General features: G+C 44.1%; 1 protein-coding gene across 2 annotated transcripts in view; it reads left to right on the top strand.

The window, feature by feature from the left end:
• The window catches only part of LOC128878558 (latrophilin Cirl-like), a 442,897-nt gene that overhangs the window by 397,089 nt on the left and 26,822 nt on the right, over positions 1-18,986 (top strand). The gene's annotated exons all lie outside the window — the stretch shown is intronic.

The raw sequence follows: 18,986 nt of genomic DNA, 5'->3' as shown, positions 1-18,986 counted from the left end.
ACACCTGGAGCCTGCGCTTCGGTCCCTCGCGGTAACGAGAAACGCTTCCTGAACCTTTGGCGCGTGTATATCGATCATAGTCTTTCGATGACCTTGGACGGGGGTCTGATCTGCGCGGTCTATCGCCGCTGATCTCGATCCGATCTATCTCCCCGCAGAAACGATCGAGCGCCACGATGGCCGCGAGTGAAAAATTATTAACCGTCGAGTATGCGGAAATTCGACTCGCGGATTTCGCAGCGAAGAAATGGCGTGCGGTCGGTAGCCTAACCGCGGAAGCGTTTCCCTCGAATGGATCGTCGGAACATCGCTTCGATTTACTTACTTATATCGTGCGTGTTCAAGAAAAAAATTCCAGACGTTTTTAGAAGCGTAGTGCTTTCATTTCGTACGATTTGATGAAAGATTAGGGGATACTAACTCGAATCGGACGTTTCCTCCAAAACTAGAATAGCGATCCTTAGAGGAGACAAGGAATTTGAACCTCGATATTCTTCCACGCGATCTCCTTGCCCCCTTACCCCTGTCCCTACCACGGAAATGGAGCAAAGAGCACGGAGTCGAGATCGCATGGAAATAAACGATGAGAAAGTAAGGGGACGAGGATGTGTCTGGAGGAGGAAGGAAAATGAGGAAAGAGTGGACGGCTTCATATGGTCCGGCGAACTGGCCAATTGCTTGACCATTGAAGAGCGTATTTCGCGGCGGATCAGAACGATAGGAAGAATCGCAAACTCAGCGATCGCTTCTCTATCCCGGTCCCCGCGAACATCCACTCTATTTCCTTTGGGCTCCGTGTCTTGCGTTCCTCCAAGTCACACGTACACACGCTTCTACGAATACAGATACACACACACACACACACACACACACACACACACACACACACACACAAAAGCACACACAAGCACGTATGAAACGATCGCGTTACCATCGCGCGTATCTTCGCGCGCGTCACCCCGATCCCACACCCCCACGAGATCCCTCGTCCCGAGACACCCAATCTGACGAAATGTCCTGTGGATTTCTGATTCTATTCTTTCTTTATTTCGTCCTGTTCTTTCCATCCCCACGTTTGTTTCGTTTGTTTGGTCTTCGTCATCGAACGTATCGCGACTATCGAGGACCAGTGTCTGTCGATACGAGTGCTCGAATCGAGAGGGACTTGGAAACGTAATGGAAACTAGCGGTGTTGAGGAAGTAGGCTTTGGTAGAAATAAAGATATGCTCTTTGTAACGGAGACGAATTTATTTTTTTATCAGTAGGACTGTTATTCGTGTATATCGATGTTTCGTTATTCACTGGTATCGTCACTGCTAGTACATTTTGTGCAAAATTATGAAAGTTAAATGATTTCTACCAATCGTGATCTTTCTATATTTCGATTACAATTTAACAAAATTTTTGAAATTTCTAAAAGTCCATTTAACACCAAGACAGTTTTATTTCCGAACCTCTGCTTGGCTGAAGTTGGAGAAAAGAGAGAGAATATGGAGAGAGGAGAATGACACGGAATTTTCGCGATCGGTCGCGTTTCGTCGTGATTAATAGCCAGCCGACGGAAATTGGTTTCGTTCCGAACGTAGCGACGACGATAAGACGCTCGACGTTGGCGGTGTGAATAATTGGGAAAGATAATCGCGATGACGAGTCGAAATCTGGCCGGTTGGAATGATCGTTCTCGTGGAAACCGAAACGAGAGCACCTCGCTGTCGATGGCGTCGTCGAAATCGGAAAAAAGAACCGCGACAAGTGCCGCTCGATTGCTGGAGGGCGCAACGTAACCGCGAACGTCGTGTTAAAATCAAATTGCTCCTCTTCTACGGTGGCTGAAGCACGCTTTTCTCAGGGAAGAAAAACGTATTTAAAGTTGGAGCACCGTCTAAGGGCCCAGCAGGAGTAATAACTTTCGGGTTAACTTTAAGTGGAGAAGTTCCGCGACGTCGGTGTCGCTTCGCGTCGGGATTCGTACCTGTGTACTGGGAAGCTGGGAGAGATTGCCCTTGGATGGAATTCAGATTCGCTGATCACGATTTTTGGAAGATTGTATTTCACAACATAACGCAAAATAATAAATTGAGTTAGGTTAGATAGTTATATCCTTTTATTTTGCCATTTAAGAAAGAGTAGAATTAGCTTCCAGAGATGGAAAAATAAGAGTACTTTGTTTCACCTTTTTAAGGGTAGTACACGTAGCTTTAACAGATTTAATCGTATTCAGGAGCAATCTCAACAGTTTCGTACAGTATATACATTCCAAGGATCAAAGATGGGCAAGAAATCAATTAGATGAAAATAGATAGACTAGTGATATAAATTTGTCTCGATAAATGATCAATCGCATAAAAACGGTATTTTTATTAGCCGATACGTTTTCAAACATTTTTATTACTCAAATAAAACGTAGCCCATCTCTGCCCGGGTTCCAATGGGTTTCGCAAGACGAGCAGGAGGAGTTCGACGCCAATTTAACTCCTTTCGCGGAATCGATCGGAAAGATCTCTGATCGTAATCGCCGTTCTATCCCCTCGACGTACGGGATCGTTGTCTCTCTTCTCTCCGTCTGCGTCGTCTATTCTCCATTCTGTTCGCGAATCAATCTAAACCGCGACTTTTTCTCCTCTCCGATTCCCGTGAGCCGGGAAATTTCGTGCAACAGAATCGACAGTCACGGTTCGTCGATGTACAGGGCGATTCTAATCACTGGGCCAGATTGCAAATCTATCCTCAATCCTAAAGAGTTATATGGTACCTTTCCCTCCAAGTGCATCAATATAAGGTGCTTTTGTATTAGATAGGACTGTCTTTTCTTTCATCATACATTTAATATTTACTATGATGAAAAATGAGTACATACAGTCAGTCCCGTAAGTATTCGTACCTTGTATATCTATTGAAAAAATGTGTCTAAATGAAATGATCAGTTTTATGTTTGGCCAAATAAAGAATTTATTCTAAATATGTACGGGAGTGAACTTCACACGTGTGTATATTTATGATGAACAATTTATTTAGGAACAGCAAGCCTACTATTTAATTTAAACACATTTCTTTAATAAGCACATATGATACGAATACTTATGAGATTGAACAATCGAACATTCTCGTTTCTTAAAAAAATGCACTTCAAAAAGAAATGATAACATTAAACCTAGAAATTATTACTGTAGTTAAACCCAGTCATTATAATCACCCTGTATGCCAGACGGTATTGAATGTGAGCGCCAGTGAAGACGGTTCTCGATGAAAATATGTGTATCGATGGTTCCCATTTAATTCCCTCACGCTGGATTAGATATTTCTCCCGATCGAGGGTAGAGTTCCATTCTCTCCGTAGTACGTGTTTTAATCATCCTCGCGGATCGGCCATTATCGACGAGTCATCGGTTATCCGGAATAAATTATTACCGCGAACGCGCGCGGTAATTCTCCTTTTTTTTTCATTTCGGCCACCTTTGACGCGGCCGCCGTCCTTCATTTGGAGCCGTCCGATCTGGCGCGCGAGTGATTTCCTCTCCCTGAACGGAGAATCAACGGTGCAACGTGTACGTTCCGTCGAAACGCGAGTCAGACGATAATCGATTTTCAGTTCGGTCTGGCGAAAAATTTCGTTCGCGACTCGCCTGTCCTGAATTAGTGATGGGACCGATTCGACGACACGCTCGTTAACACGTATTATTTCCCAAGAATTCAGGGTAGCATGTACCTAAACGAGTGACATTCGGTTTTAATGAGACATCTTGTCGATACTTTCTGTGGCATCGATACCATTCAAGCATCATTGGGACTTTTGAGACACTAGTAATTAAATATTTAGTAAATAGACCATCCTGAGCTATTTTATTCATATACGATTGTATTATTATATTGCTGTAAATACGGGATGAATCAAACAGCTTTGTGTCTCAAACCTAGCGTTTCTCTGCAACAAATGAAAGTTCATTCGAATAAATGTAGAAATAAATACCTTCAGTCAACATGTGTTCCACTTGTAATATGAATTGCAATCAGTCACCAAGTTTGATATACTTGACACGTGTACCGAACCAGAGTCACAGGACTCAAGATGTCTCTAAAACTATGTACAAAAGAATTAATTTCTGTCTACGTCTCAGTCCCATCGCTATTTCAACTACTTCGAGCCGCTTTTATTTAGTTTGATCCCCCGCCTCTCCTCGCAATGATCGATCCTCACTACGTTTAACCTATCCCATTCTCTAACACAAGGGTGTGGTTCGGGTCCAATTTTCCCGGTAAGAATTCACACGCATGCACGAACTCGCTTGGAACACTTAACGCAATATGTATCGGGGACTTCGCTGGTGCCTCGCTCTAAAAAGGTCCTTTGTCGAAGCTTTCCCAGCGAATAGCTCGTCTCCGTCGTTCGCTGCCAGCGTGAATCCAAGTGTTGTCGGCTCCCGTCGACGTATTACGGCGCTCGTTCGCGCGTTTTCTCGAATCGAATCGGAGAATGGCTCGCTAACGCGGCCAGCTCCAATTCGGTTCACGCCGAACGCGTCTTGATTCGATTCGGTTCTATCGGGACCTATTCCAGCTTCCAATTTACAATCAAATCATGGAACGGAGAACCGAAATTATTTCGCTGAAATTCATTCGCGCGTACTCCGTGGAAATAGAGAAAGATTCACGCGCGGCAGTTGACGCTTACTTACTCTTAACTCACCTTCTTAACATCGTACCCCGGGGATCCTCCTCCAGGGGTAAGCAAAATGGAGCAAGCGTATCCTCGGCGCCAAGGGACAAGTAGTTCGCTGTAATTCTGTCCGGGGGTAACCGCTCTCCCTCTTCTCTCGCAAGTAGTCAGCTCTTAACGCGTCTTTGCGGTATCTTGGTGGTACCGATACCAGGGAATTTTCCTCTTTCTCTCGCAAGGAAGAACTGGCATTGAGACGAGTCGTTCGGAGTTGAAAACAGGGTTAGAATGTTGGTTGGCGATGAGTATAAACGGCCCCACGAGCAACAGATTCGATCGATACCCGAGGTAGTACTCTGTCACGGAAACTCAATTAGTTTTAGTTTTTCTACTATCACTCAAAGAGGATATGAACCGTGAAATCTAAAACTTGGAGAAAAAGATACAGGCAGTTTCCAGCATTCGTACCGATCACCTCAACGCTCCTACGTTGTTTATACTCATCCCTCGCATTACAAGCCCCGTTTCACCCGAAAGACGCTCGCCGCGATGCCTGAACCACCCTTGTCAGCCTGGCAAGGCGCTTTCTCTTCTGCTCGCGCGTTTATCTGGCCCCGATTGCGATCTGTTAATCCCTCTCGCCTAACGTCGCGTGCTGGGAAACCCAACGAGAAAACCGTCTCGCGAGAGGCGAGCAAAGCGACGGATGGGGGAAATTTCGTCGGGGAATCCCGTTTTAATCGCGGCCGGAAAGACCGATCGCGGATTAACCGTGCGCTGCGGACAAAGCCGGAAGCCCGCGTCGAAACGACGGATTGACGACGCGTTAGAGTCTGGTTGGTTGGAGGTAGATTTATCAGGGCGGGCACAGAGGGGGCACGTCCGAGATTACGATTTAAGTGAAAACCGGGGGTCGAGAGGACTGCTTCGCTTGGAACGATTAATGAAATTGAACGGCCGGGTTCGCCCTGGCGAAATTCCGTCTGCGGAATTAATGACGGCTCTGTGCGTAACCGTGGAAATGTTCATTACGCCCGTTGAGAAATGACGCGCTCGCGCGCCCACGTCTGGCGGATTTTCCACTCGTCTGGGAGCCGAGCCGTGCAATTAGATCGGGAAAAAACGACCAATCGGCGGTAGCGGTACGGGCTTTAACGCGGGAATTAGTTCTATTTCGCTGTCGGGTTAACCACTCAACTGGCGGAACGAGGTCTGGTCACATTCTCAGAGTTCACGGGGTTGCATCTGATTTGGTGGACCGCTACTTCAGGAATTTTTGAGCGAGGAGTTTTCCGAGACAGGCTTCGGGAGTTTAATTTTAGTTGAACGCATTGCCAATGATTCTATTAACACACTGTTGATCGTGCGTGAAGCACGATCTATTATCTATTTCAGTCTATGAAACCCTGGACGATATAGAATACTGCAAAAGCTTTGCTCATCGTGTTATGTATATAAAATATTTCATTTCGATTCATCATGTTCGTAAAATGTAAATAAAGTTTATTAAGTTTATTTAGATTGTTTTAATTTGACGTTCAGTTATGAAATAATAGCCGGTGTAAAATTAGCTTCTGTGTAAAACTGCTGGTCAACAATGTGTTAAAACAAGCAAACAGCCTGGAGAAATGTAATTTCTCACAAAAAATAGCGTAATAAAATCCATCTGAAACCATACACGTTTCACGTTTAACACTTTCATATAGTAAAAACCAATAAAGCATTCGTCTGTTTGCCCGAGTCATCATACTGAGGATACACAATCAATAAAATATTCGTATATTTGTACAGGTCATCAAACACGATTTTAATAGCTACGAGGAATAATTAAAATTTCTACGTCGATATGAAAATAGCTGGCGAATTTATGTGTCATTGGCAATGGGTTAAATTTCCAAATCGAGAATTAACTAAATCTAAACAATTGAAAATTCAATCTCGTAGCAAGTCGAACAAAACTCCAACGTTTTTGGTTAGTCCAGTACTTTAACACATACGTTTTGAATCACTGCATGCTCATTTTCAGCTACACATACCTAATTTCATTTCTCATACGTTAACCTCTATAAATTAATTATGTTTCCACACTCAAAGATGATCATTGATTCGCTTGATTCTCCAAGAACGTTGGAATTGCTTGCAGGAATCTCCTCGAATTTCCCGTGGTAAAATTTTAGAGCGGTAATTAAATATCGCAAAGCAATCGGTGCGAGTCCGTCGCGCGAACAGGTACATCGTAACGCATAAGTGCGTTTATGGTCCCGAGCGTCGAGAAAGGCAGTCGAGAGATCTCGCTGGAAGGTTGTTGCCATCCTGAACCTTCTGGCAGCGGATTTGTTTCTCGATGTTGCGCAATCGCAGCGTAATTACATTCCGCTAATAGCCACTCGATGATTCGACTCTCGTCGTTAACTCGAAGCGACGAGAGAACCAGTTCGAAAACCCTGAGATCCTCGACCCGTCATCTCTATCGACTTTTTTTCGGCTGGTCGCGATACCCCGACGGGGAATCATTTTTAAAAGGCGTGCTTCCTTTCCTCGATGCTCGGTACGATGACGAGTACCAAACAGTGAATGACTTGCAAAAAGTGAAACGTTTCGTCCGATTTTTAGAGAAAAGAAAGAAGGATATTATTATCATTTATATTTATATGGAAATTTCGGTGTCATTGTAAATTCATTTTACTCGATAAACTATTCCGAAGCAGTCCACAATCGTAACTTCGTTCGAATAAAAGTTTGCCCATCTCTGAAACACCCGAAACTTTTGGAACGAATTTTTGGGGAAGATTTAGAGGTCTGAGCGCTTCTCGAATCCAGTCTTTCTCGGCTCGTGGCGTCTAGTTTGTTCGTCAATTAATAACGAGCGGTGGACAAGTGGCAAAAAGGGGCACACGCATAAGCGGGGCGGCGAAGAGTTGTTTCTTCACGGTGCCCGGGGGACGCGTTACGGCGTAATCGATCCGACGTAGGTACATAAAACAATTTTACGATTCGTCATCGTTCTCGATGAGGATAATTAACCGTGGCGGGGAAACGCGAGAAGAACCGTAATTTCGTGCCGCAATCATGCAGGACCGCGCCTGGCCCCGACCCGATGGCAAACAATTACAGGAACGTCTCCCTCGAAATGCTATCCTGTCCTGTCGGATATTTATCAAAACACACCCCGTCTCCGCGAACGAGGGGGGGGGAAGCCATTCATCGGGCTCCACCTGTATCTGTGCTCGTCGATAAACAACTTCCTGTCCCCTGCTATCGGGAACGAGAACAGACGGCTGCTAAATGAAATGATCACGGCACGTCGTTTTCGCGTCGTGGAAACTCCGGGAGTTCGTGTTTATCCTTCATTTCTCCTGGAGGGCTTCCTTTCGTAACGGGTACATCGCGTGCGTGCTCTGGAGAACCAAGATAATGCGAAAACGCCGAACGAACGTAATTTTCCGTTGTCTGCGCGGCCCTTCGACCGAGATATTTCGTCGCGAACATCGATATAGTTTCGGGGTAGAAACGCATCGTTTGACGTTTACGTTCTGGAACCCTCCAAGTGGACGAGACAGTTACCTTACACGCTGTAATGCGTTTGAAACTATCTTTCGAAAAGCAAGTTTGAGATATTAGGGGAACCGAAAAGTAATGTCATTTCTTTTACATCAAATTTAAACAAGTACATTCTTAATAAGTTTCTATTTTTAATCAATTATGTAAATTTGCCATCTGGTGTGCAAATGTTTAATGGCAGATCGGTAAAAGTCAATGAGCTGATGAATGATAAACAAGAATTGAAATTCGCAGAAACGACATTACTTTTCAGTTCACCTAATATATTTAAAAAACAGAGATTGGGTAGAGTTTTATTCGAACACGAGGTAACGTATAAGGGGTTGAATCTTTATTTGAGAAATAATCCCAATTTTTTTTGAGAAATAATTAAATACTTCCTATGAATATTCTACCAAAGTAGCCCCACAGTAAAATTTAAAGTCCTTCTATACTTGTTCCGAAAGCCATTCAATCACAGCTTCGCGCGATTTTTCTTTTTAATTCGATCAATCTGTATTTTTCGCCCCTCCAATCTCGGTCCATCCTGGCAGCTCGTATTTAACCTAAACTAATTGCCGCTGGCGCGCGAATTCCTCCGATAATCGCATTAGAACGAAATTAGCTCTTCCATTCAATCGAAGGACGATAACGCGATCACAGTCGCTGTCGCGGTCGCTTTTCGCTCCTCGACTTTAGCCCTCTCGGTTCTTCCTTTTCTCCAGGACCCGTTCGCAGTGCTCTCGCGTTCATTAAAAGGCAGACCTTTTGCAGCCACCGTTTCGTTCGATTCCCGATTTTTCGATCTCTCTTTTTATTCAAAACACACTCGAGCACGTTCCTCTGTCCCCGAGTTTTTCCTCGAGGATGAACGAGGCTCTTTACGGATTTTCACCGGTCTCTCGAATTGACGGCTGAAACGCTAACAGACAAGCATTGTAATTGGCGATTAGCGCTTAATCGATGGTAAACTATCCACTCGAAAAACCGCGGAGCGAATAAAGTAGTTCTCTCGGTTGCTCGATATTTGAATCATTCATTGGAAGTAGTATCGTATTATGGTAAAGAATATTCCTGTTATTCTTGGTGATGAACTCATTCTTTGAACGCAAACTGTCTTTATTATTTGAAAAAGCATATTAAGAAAGTCCTTGAATACTTTTTGATTTCTCCAAACAATTAAACGTTCCACGTAGCCACAAAAAAAGCGATTAATCGTACGCCACGTGCAGATACAATGCGTACGTTTTACAGTTTGCCGCAGCGTCGCTTGCCCCGAAGATAAATTCCGGGCGAATAAGTATGTAATGTCTGCACGTATTCGTGCCGCGGCAGTATCTGCGCGGGGCACGTGTACGTAGCTTCAAGTTCTCTCCCGACAAAACTCGTTTAATCCTCCGAGCAGATTAAGAGGAAGGGACTTCTCGGGCGGAGAAAGAGAGGAGAGCTCCCAGTTAGGTACTTAAAAGTATTCCAATCATAGGAACGCCGGGGAAAGTCCGACGAATATTTCTCGTTACCCCGTGGCGAAACAGGGTTGCCTGGGTACTGCCAACGATGGGATGCGCCAAGGGGCGGGAGGGGGTAGAGCACAGGTAGAGCCAGAGAAGAGGGTGAAAACGAGCGATGGGAAATCCCATACCCGCTCGAAACTCGAGCGCGAATCGCACGATCGCGTCACTTGTAGATATACAAACGCACAAATATCGCACTCTCCGTGATATCCTTGCTCCATCTTGACACACCAGCGATACCAACTGCATGACGCCTCTCTGTTACTGTATAATGTACCTGCAGACTGAACTGCTCGGACATTTCGCTCTGTGTGCAGCCACGATCGTGTACGTCGCGACGCGATCATTGCAACGCTTTGCGCCGGCCAGTCAGCGGATTCGTTGCAATGATCCCCTCGATGTGTATGCGCTTCGTTCGATCAAAAGTCACGTGGTACGGGGATTTTCGTTGCGAGCACTGCAACTGGGATCCACGATCGTGGCGGTATCACGAGTATTCGCAGAGGGAAACCTTGAATCGCAATATACTTCGCAGAGTAAGAGATAAATTGGTATTCTGTAATATGTTTGTATAAACTGAACTCAAACGATCTGAATTAAACACGGTGAGTTTAAATAAATTGCAGAGCGAGGTCTCCCTCTGCGCCAGCTACTATTCCAGGTGTAATCTATAATTATAAACAAACGTTAAATGTACATATATACGTAAAACAACGCCACGTGTGCTGCCATGGATCTTTCCCTCTTCTTTTGTCACCGTCCGGAATGCCACGAAGAGATGCTCCTGTGTTGTGTTCTCTTGTTTTTATTTTTCTCTCCACTTTGACACGTCGTACACGTCACAATATGGTGTCTGTGAGGTGAATCGTCCACTACGAATATTCTTAGAGGCTTTTTCGTCGATGTTCGTCGCACCCTTTCGTCACGGTGCGATCATGGAACCATTGAACGCGTCGGTTACACTCTCCGGTCTCTCTACAGGAAACGTTTCTGTTAGCTTTTCGAGTCGGAAAAATTTAATCGAAGGAACGCACGTCAGTCGCTAAGAAAATGCTATAGAACGCTTTGCACGAGCCCTTGTCGACGTGAACGCGTAACCATCTTGTTTAGGTGTCTCTCGAGTGCTAAAAACTAGCTGCAAGGTATGAAATTACACGGAGCGACTCGTCCAACCGTGGATAAGCGAGTTCCCGGCTGCAAAACACCGTGAATCAAGCGATCATAAGACTCGGTACGTTTGTGGATAACGTAAAATCGATTAATCTTGCGTTCCGGCTAACACAAATCGATGATCGTACTTGTACCAACCTTGTTTGCAATCTTCTTCGATGTCAGGTCTAGCCGTGCATCGCATTCCTACGCAATCGATGCGCTTGGTGCGTAACGAACCAAACTGGTCTAAGAATGATGCAGAATTCAGAGTCTACGACTCGTGGCATAGTGAGAAATTATAGATTTTTGCATACCATGTTACTTTATCGTATTAAAATTTTGCGCTGTCAAATTTTTAATTTTTCTACACTGAATTGTTCCCGAATTTTTCTAGTGATTCAGAAAAATTCGGAATTTCGCGGTCTGATGTAGCTTTTCATTCGCGGAGTTATTTCACACCGGAAAATGGAATACACTTTCATCTGTCGGTGAATTTCTTAATTTTATTGCATTGTATTTTCATTTCGAGCAATTAACTAAAATCGAATAGAATTTATGACGCTGTAACTAGCACGCTTTCAAAGACCCTTCGGAATTTGTGTTCGCGTGGTATGGGTTAATAGGCGATATACACGATGTATCGAGTATCGTTGCACGATTGAAAGAAATGTGATTCTTCATGCCAAAAAGTGAATGGGAAACGTGAAATGAAATTGTTCTATACGAGGATTGGTTGTCGAGAAAATCCAATTTGAATATTCATGGGGTACGCTACGATTGAGTACGCCTTGGTGACGTGTCCGTCCATTGCTCGCTGTTTCCACTTGCGTTGACATTTGCGAATTTCGTCAGTGTAATTACCTCTCAGGTAATTATTGCGTGTTATTAGGTTGAAATAATAATCGATGCTATACCAACGTTAACGTTTGCAAACATCAGCACAAGTAGAAACAGTGAGTAATGGACAGACACATTAGGAATTTCACACTACATTACAAGCATATTCCTTGAATATTATACCAATAGCTGCACTTTTCATTTTTCAAAGTTGATTATTTTTACCGCGTAGGAATTTCATAAAATAAAATTTAACTTGGACTTCTGTGTACATAGCTCTACAAAAATGTGGAATTTTGAAATACCATGGAAGTTTTCATTTGTTTTGCAATTCAAGGAAGAATTTATTTTTTTTCACTGCGAATTTTTCATTTTATTCTTAAATATATTTAAACGAGAAGGTTTAATAGAGAAAATATACGGTGTAGTTATAAATAAAGAATCTGGTCCATTCTGTAAAAATAAGGCAAAAGTGTGGACTCGATTTATTTATGGTGGGCTCGCTTTCGAGAGACGAAACGCTTCGTATTGAAGACAGCTTACCTGGCGTGTCTGTTCATGGCAGTCTGTTTCTACTTGCGCTAGCAATTGTACGTATTTCCTAACTGGATGGAACAAGTCGAACAAAATGGAACATTGTGTCATCTGCTTTGAATTGAGAGGAGAAAATTAAGAAGGACACAAGTAGAAAAGTTAAGTCATGGTCAGACACCTGAGTGCCTCATGTACATTCAAGTTTAATTTTCTCGAAAACAAAGCTTCGTACAAAGAAACTTCATTCGACATTTTTGTTGTATTTTTGCAAGAAAAACCTCTCATTTATAAGTAAAATTTGTTAAGTCGAAACTAAACAAATTAGAAACAAATCAGTGTTTAACGCTTCCTACAACGCAAGTAGAAATAACTAGTAATAGTCAAACACTAATAATCTCACGCGTGCCCCAACGAATATTAAATTGAAATTCTCTCGAAAACGAAGCCCCGTGCGAAGAAATTTCATTCCACGCTTTCAATTCACATTTTCCCAGAAGAATCGCCTCCGTCTCCAGCCAGGATTTCCAATACAACCTACGCGTTCGTGCAGCTCCCACTGACGGAAGCATTAGCGCCTTTCATAAACGACGTTGGCAGTCGATGCGTTAAAAGTCCTTACACATTTGTTTCGCGCAGGACACGGTATTCCGTTCACGAGTCGCGCGGTAACGTTCTTTCATGAACGGGTAAATCGAACGCACGGGCGTGTTCGAGTTTCTCAAAGCGATTTTCAATTCCCCCACCTCCCCCCCAAACCCCTCGCTATCGCGTTCTTTTTGCTTTTCCTCGGTTCGTTTTATACGCGTCCAGCCGACGTCGAGTCCTGACGTTTCGCGCAGGTTTTCTCTTCGACGGGCGCGTCAAAGGGAAAACGGTCCCGTTTCTCTCGGACGATTTTTGGTGGACCCCTTCCCCACCCCGTGTCCCAACCGTCAAACTTTCGCGAACAATTCGGCGGGGTTTCGCTTGCACAAAGAAATTCCTTCGACGATTAAAAAGTCACGCGACTCTCGATACGCTGAAACGGGAAACGCCTCGGTTTCTCTCGCCTCTCTTTCGATCCTTTCTCGATCCTTTTAACCCCCTACTTGGCCCCCTTCCTACTCTTCCGTGTTCAATCGAAGCTCCTCTTTCCAGTTTCGTTTCCACAGCGAAACCGTAGGCGTGACTCGGCCCGCGTTACCATCCTCGCGATTCCACGCAGATACGACCATGCGAACGAGCCACTCGAGCGATTTTTCATAATCCTCCGGGGGCTTGGTTAATTGTTTTTTCGCCGACACACACGCGCTCTCCCGCTCTGATCCCCAACGCGTCTTCGATTAATTTCGCGCGGCTGGTCGCCGCTCCAACGCCGCGCTATAGTCCCCCCTCCCCCCCCCCCCGTCATTTATGGCTGAAACTGAATTTTTGCTAGCCCTTCTGTGTTGCCTCGATCGAAAAGTACGAGTGTGATTCAAATTTATGTAGTTTTTTCTTTTTTAAATAAAATGTTGTCTGCAGAGACCAATTTCTGAGGACATCAGAGACGCCTTCTTTTTGTAACTAAAAATTCATCAGACTTGAAGTAAATGAATAAGTATAACAATGTAAAAGATAAATCAGAGATAAACGATGGATTTTTTCAACGCGTGGAACTTTCAATACCGTTCGTGCGAAAGTTTTTTAGACCTTAAGTGTCGCGTGACATTCGAGCCTCGGGTACCCGGTTCCCTCCGGCATTATTAAATGCCGCAAGCATAAATAAGGATATCGTAAATCATCGAGCAGGGCTGTAGATGGAAGAAAACCGCAGGGGTTTCGAGGTATCATTTGAATAAACTTTTGCGGAAGACTTTGAGCTTGAATTTTATTTAAAAGGTAGATCGCATCGGTGATTTTTAATGGTCCCTCGCGAAGGAGGGCAAATCCCATGGCCTTCTTATTTATTAAGAATAAAATCACGTAGAAAAAATTCACGATGATATAACTCAGAGGTTTTATTTCTTGTTTTTACACGGGCTACTCGATCCTTAAAATTAAACGCGGTGGAAAACGTTGTTCTTCGTCTGTTTATTGAAGGTTCGCACGAATATCATTCATAGATTACACGTTTTTACCGTGGCACGGTCTATTCGGTTTTTAGAAAGCGTCGCGATGGAATACTTCGCAGTTGATCTACGCGTTGCTAGACCAGAATTCACGATTCGATGATCTCCGTGAAATATTAGACTCCGGCTTGAAATACGCGGTCTGCGCAGCCATAACAATAAATTTTGCGTACAACGGAGTGCAAATACCGCTACGCTTGAAAGTGTTAAATCGTGAAGATGAACGACGGTCCGTGTGAATCGTGCCTAAGCACACACAGTGGAGCAACTCCGCGAAAAAGCAGACCATACCTATTTCGACGTACTGTGTACATTCGCACTCTCTTTTCTTCAGCACAAATTCAACATTCGAAGGGCATACTCGATGATCAGCTATTGTAAATTACTCTGGATTCACTCTACTCGATCTATTCGCTGAAATTCATTCTCTGAAATCACGTAATTTCCTACATTTTCACCGCATCCCGCTGTACAGTGTAATTTAATTACGAATGCATCGATTACTCTGTCTGGGGGTAGCGAACATTTTTGTATATACGTTATTAATGCGCGTTTCGAACGACGATCTATCCCATCCCCATCTCGTTGTCTCGAAAATATCGAGTTTTCCGCGTTTCTCTACGCTGGGCGAGAATAATAATGTTTGTAATCGATACATCGCCGGGGAGCGTATCGATACGGGGAAAGGTTATTGAAATTGAAATTTCCATACAGTACCGAAAAACGGGCTACAAACGAGCCCTTTGTAAAGCGTGAAACAGTCGCGATAACCGATCCGCGATACCGGGCGAAACTTTCATGCATACATTACGCGTGCTTCTTTCGCGCGCGCGTGCAGGAAACTTTTTCATATTTTTCCATGATCGAGCAACGCGGATAAAAGACTGTTCATCGACGGCGAAACGGCCAGAGATGAGCTGAATTATTTTTGAATAGCAAATGAAGCGCAAAAGCAACATATGACGGGTCTTTTCGGTTTATTTTCAAAAGGTTTTCTCTTTCGGTCGGAGTAAAAATTAATGTTCTGAATATGAAGTGCGTACCTTTGAATTAAGGAGACAATAATCAACAGTTATTTTGAATAAAGAACATGTATTTAAACTAAATTAATGCATGTTGTTACACGAGGTATACATCTACCGGTCTTCGTTCCAATCCAATTATTCCGTCACGAAAAAAGAATTACAAAGACCCCTCAATTTTCGACCAAAAATTGGAGATTGCCCCCGTAATAACGCGATGGCGCAACATCCGCGAAATGGCGATTTTTCGTGTTAACTCGTACTTTATTCGTCTGAAATTACGTTTACCCTCGGCTCTGTGGCGCGCGTGCAAAGAGGACGAGCCCCGAAGGGGAGCGACGCCGACGTCGCCGCGTCGTCAGCGTCGGGGAAAGAAAATCGACAGGAACTACGCGTAATTCATGCATCGATAACTGTTATCCACGGTGCCGTAGTCGTTCAATCAAAAAGAAGTCGATTAGGGGTCTAAAAATATATAAGATATGTAGGAGAAGTTTGTTGAGATTATACTTTTATTAGGGGGACCAGAAAATAATGTCGTTTCTGCGAATGTGAATATTTGTTTATCATTTATCAGATCATTGTGTACCAATTGAATTTTATTGATGATTTTTATCGATCTGGCATTGAGAATTTGCACCCTAGATAACAAAAGGTTGTTGGTAACAGAGGCGATTATATAATTGAGTAAAAATAATAACTTGTTATGAATTTACTTGTTTGAATTTAATGTAAAAGAAACGGCATTACTTTCTGGCCCCCCTGGTGGATAAAGAATCGACTCATGTTTGTTTCTTCTTTGATATTTGTTTGGTAACCCTTTCAGTATTGAGTACTTACTAATTCGTCCCAATGGACATACATCTTAATGATCGACATAACCCTCGTCGCACTTTATCGGGTTGCTTTCGGTACTCGTCGGGTCTTCTACTAGATTTCGAGGTCGTCGAATTGGGGAGGATTGCCACCCCAAAGTAAAGGGTGGCGCGCCGGTGAAAATCGAGAATCGGGATTGCCGATAACAGGACGACTCGGTCCCGTTTCTTCCCTCGTAACATAGTAATCTACGACCTGGGCCAATTACGCGGAGTAACCGGAACTTCTCACGGGGCTGTCGATACACGCCACTCGAATCACGACGAATTGACGCCGACGACCCTCCGGCAATGTCAACGGGAATTCCGCCCTTTCGCTGGGTCGTTCGGGCCAGCGATCGATTCGTGACGTGCGCGAATTAATCCCTCCTGGCTCGTAGGAACGTTTCTCCTCTTTCCGTTTTATTTTATTTTTTCCCTCTACCATCCTCGCGTCCTTGGCCACGATTTCGCTCGGCTATATCGCAAGGCGCGTACCTGGCCGCGCGCTCGCTGGTAAAATCGTGTACGAATAGGGACGGAACGGGAGGAATAAAAATGATTCGAAGGGAAGGTCGCAGCCAGGGGCCGCGAAATTTCCACGTGCAAAACCAACGATCGACGAGGCCGCTTAATCCTCCAAAATAGTGGCTGCCACGCGGAGCGATAACAGGCCGTGTGTGGGCTTTGCACCTGCACTTCGCACAGGCCTTTGCCAACAATGAGCTGTGTACTTGGTTTAATGGCTCGCCCCCAATCGAGATTAAACCGCGCACACCTTGCCGATTCTAAGGCAGCCCCCGCGCGTTCGTATATTATTCAGAAAGGAAACGACGCGCCGTGGGAGAGGGGGGTTAAAGCAACCAGTTCAACCGGGAACGGGACAGGAACGCTCGAGTTATTTTGTTCTGTCGTGTCGATAGGTACTTGTACGACTCGCTCTTTTCGTATATCGCGCCTCGGTACATTTTTCTTATGGCTTTTTATGATTTATGACTCTGGTGGTAATTGTGCTGGGTCCTGCCGGTGATCGGAGCCGAAGATTATGTTAATGAAAAGTTATTTTTTATTTGAGATATCTGGTTCAATTATTTTTGTTGCGTGTTAATTCGGTGAATAATAGTGGAAGGGAAGAACCTCACTCGTGAGATAAGCATTAAAAATCAAAGTAAAATTGCGAATTCTAACCGTAACCAAGTTATACCGTAAAATGCAAATTTTAAAGACAAGAGGAATGTTCGTGTCATAGCATAGCTTTCTTTGCGTCCCACCTACGAATAAAAAATCCTATTGCAAAGCTAATAGTGCCTTTCACACCGACTGGTAAATTTCATTTCGATCGGGGCTACGGTATTGTCACAAAAAATTCACAAAGACGTCGCCGTCAAGGTGGCATAACCTCTCGAGAGTTTTCCGCGACGAGGTGCTCTTTAACGAAGAAGGGTCTCGCCAAAGCACTGCAGACAAGAAGGGAAACTGTAACGTAGAATTCCTCTCGAAAGTTTACCATTTCTCGCAATACCGATACTTTGCCGCTCTGGCCCCGTTTAAGTGCACTCGAGATAAAGTGCGACGCTCGCAAGAATGACTGAACTTGGTTCGGCGCCACGATCCCTCCTCGTAACATCGGGCATTAGCACGGGGGTAAAAACGTTGTCCTGGTACGTTCGAGGGAACCTTTAACGTGCTTGAATTCCGAGGTACAAGTTCTCTGCATGATCCCTCTGTACATACACGCCGTGGAACTGTTAACACGGGACGATCGAAATCCGGACATACGATACACGACGCAACACGTACCGAGTTCGTCTGTATCCACCTATTGAGCTTCTAAAACTACTGCATACCTTGTCTCTACTAACTCGTTGTCCTGTTGCCGCTGACTAACACTTGTACATCGCGAAAACGACACCAGACGTCTACTGTCGCCTAACACTTTCGCCTGAGGCTATCCGAGGCTCGTCGTTGACTCGCTTACGGTGTGAGTGATCTTGTGATTCCGCTTGATTAACTGCGCGTCTATTCTGTCGCGCGACTGTTTCTTGTTTAAATTTTTCGCTCGATGAATGTATTGGGGATAAAAAGAGAATAGAAGTCAGAGACGGGCGCGAATAATCAAATTTTTTAGGGTAACTTCAATTTGTTGTTGATCGAAACAAATATAAATAATATTCTTCACGTTCTTATATAGCCTTTTACTAACCCTTAATTTTTGAGAATGCAGAAGACCCAAATACTTTGAGAAACGACAGCAGGTGATGGTGAATATATTAATTTATTAATTGTGGCGTAGAATGCTTGCACTTTCAACGGATTTTCCAGCTTTTCCGAAAGCTCAGAATGGGAAAGTGGAGGTTTGAAGGTCGTTCTTATCTCTTATCGGTACCGTTGCCGTTTGATTCTTGGTTCGTGATTCCGTTCATGGACGTCGTACTCTGTTATCATTGTCCTCTGGGGCGACATTCTCTTGGTCACGTGACGATTGCAGGTGCAATTATCGTAATTCCTGTACGGTGGACGTGCGCAGCGAGATTTTCGAGGAGGACCCGTGTCCCGGAACCGGAAAGTACATCGAGGCGCAGTACTATTGCCTAGGTTGGTGAACACATTTTGTTTTACATCGTCGTCCGGATCTACGGTCGATTCACGCGTGATCATTGCGTCCACGTTTTTTCCAAGACCTCTAGTAATTTATAATCTACAATTTATTAAGTTAATAAGGAGCAATGGGTAGAATTTCTCTCGATGAACGTGAATTTTTAATTATTTTACATTTAAAAATTCATTC

The sequence above is a fragment of the Hylaeus volcanicus genome, chromosome 1 (assembly GCF_026283585.1).
Source record: "Hylaeus volcanicus isolate JK05 chromosome 1, UHH_iyHylVolc1.0_haploid, whole genome shotgun sequence".
Lineage (NCBI taxonomy): Eukaryota > Metazoa > Arthropoda > Insecta > Hymenoptera > Colletidae > Hylaeus > Hylaeus volcanicus.
The sequence above is the reverse complement of the archived record's forward strand: the minus strand, read 5'-3'. Positions and strand labels throughout refer to the sequence as shown.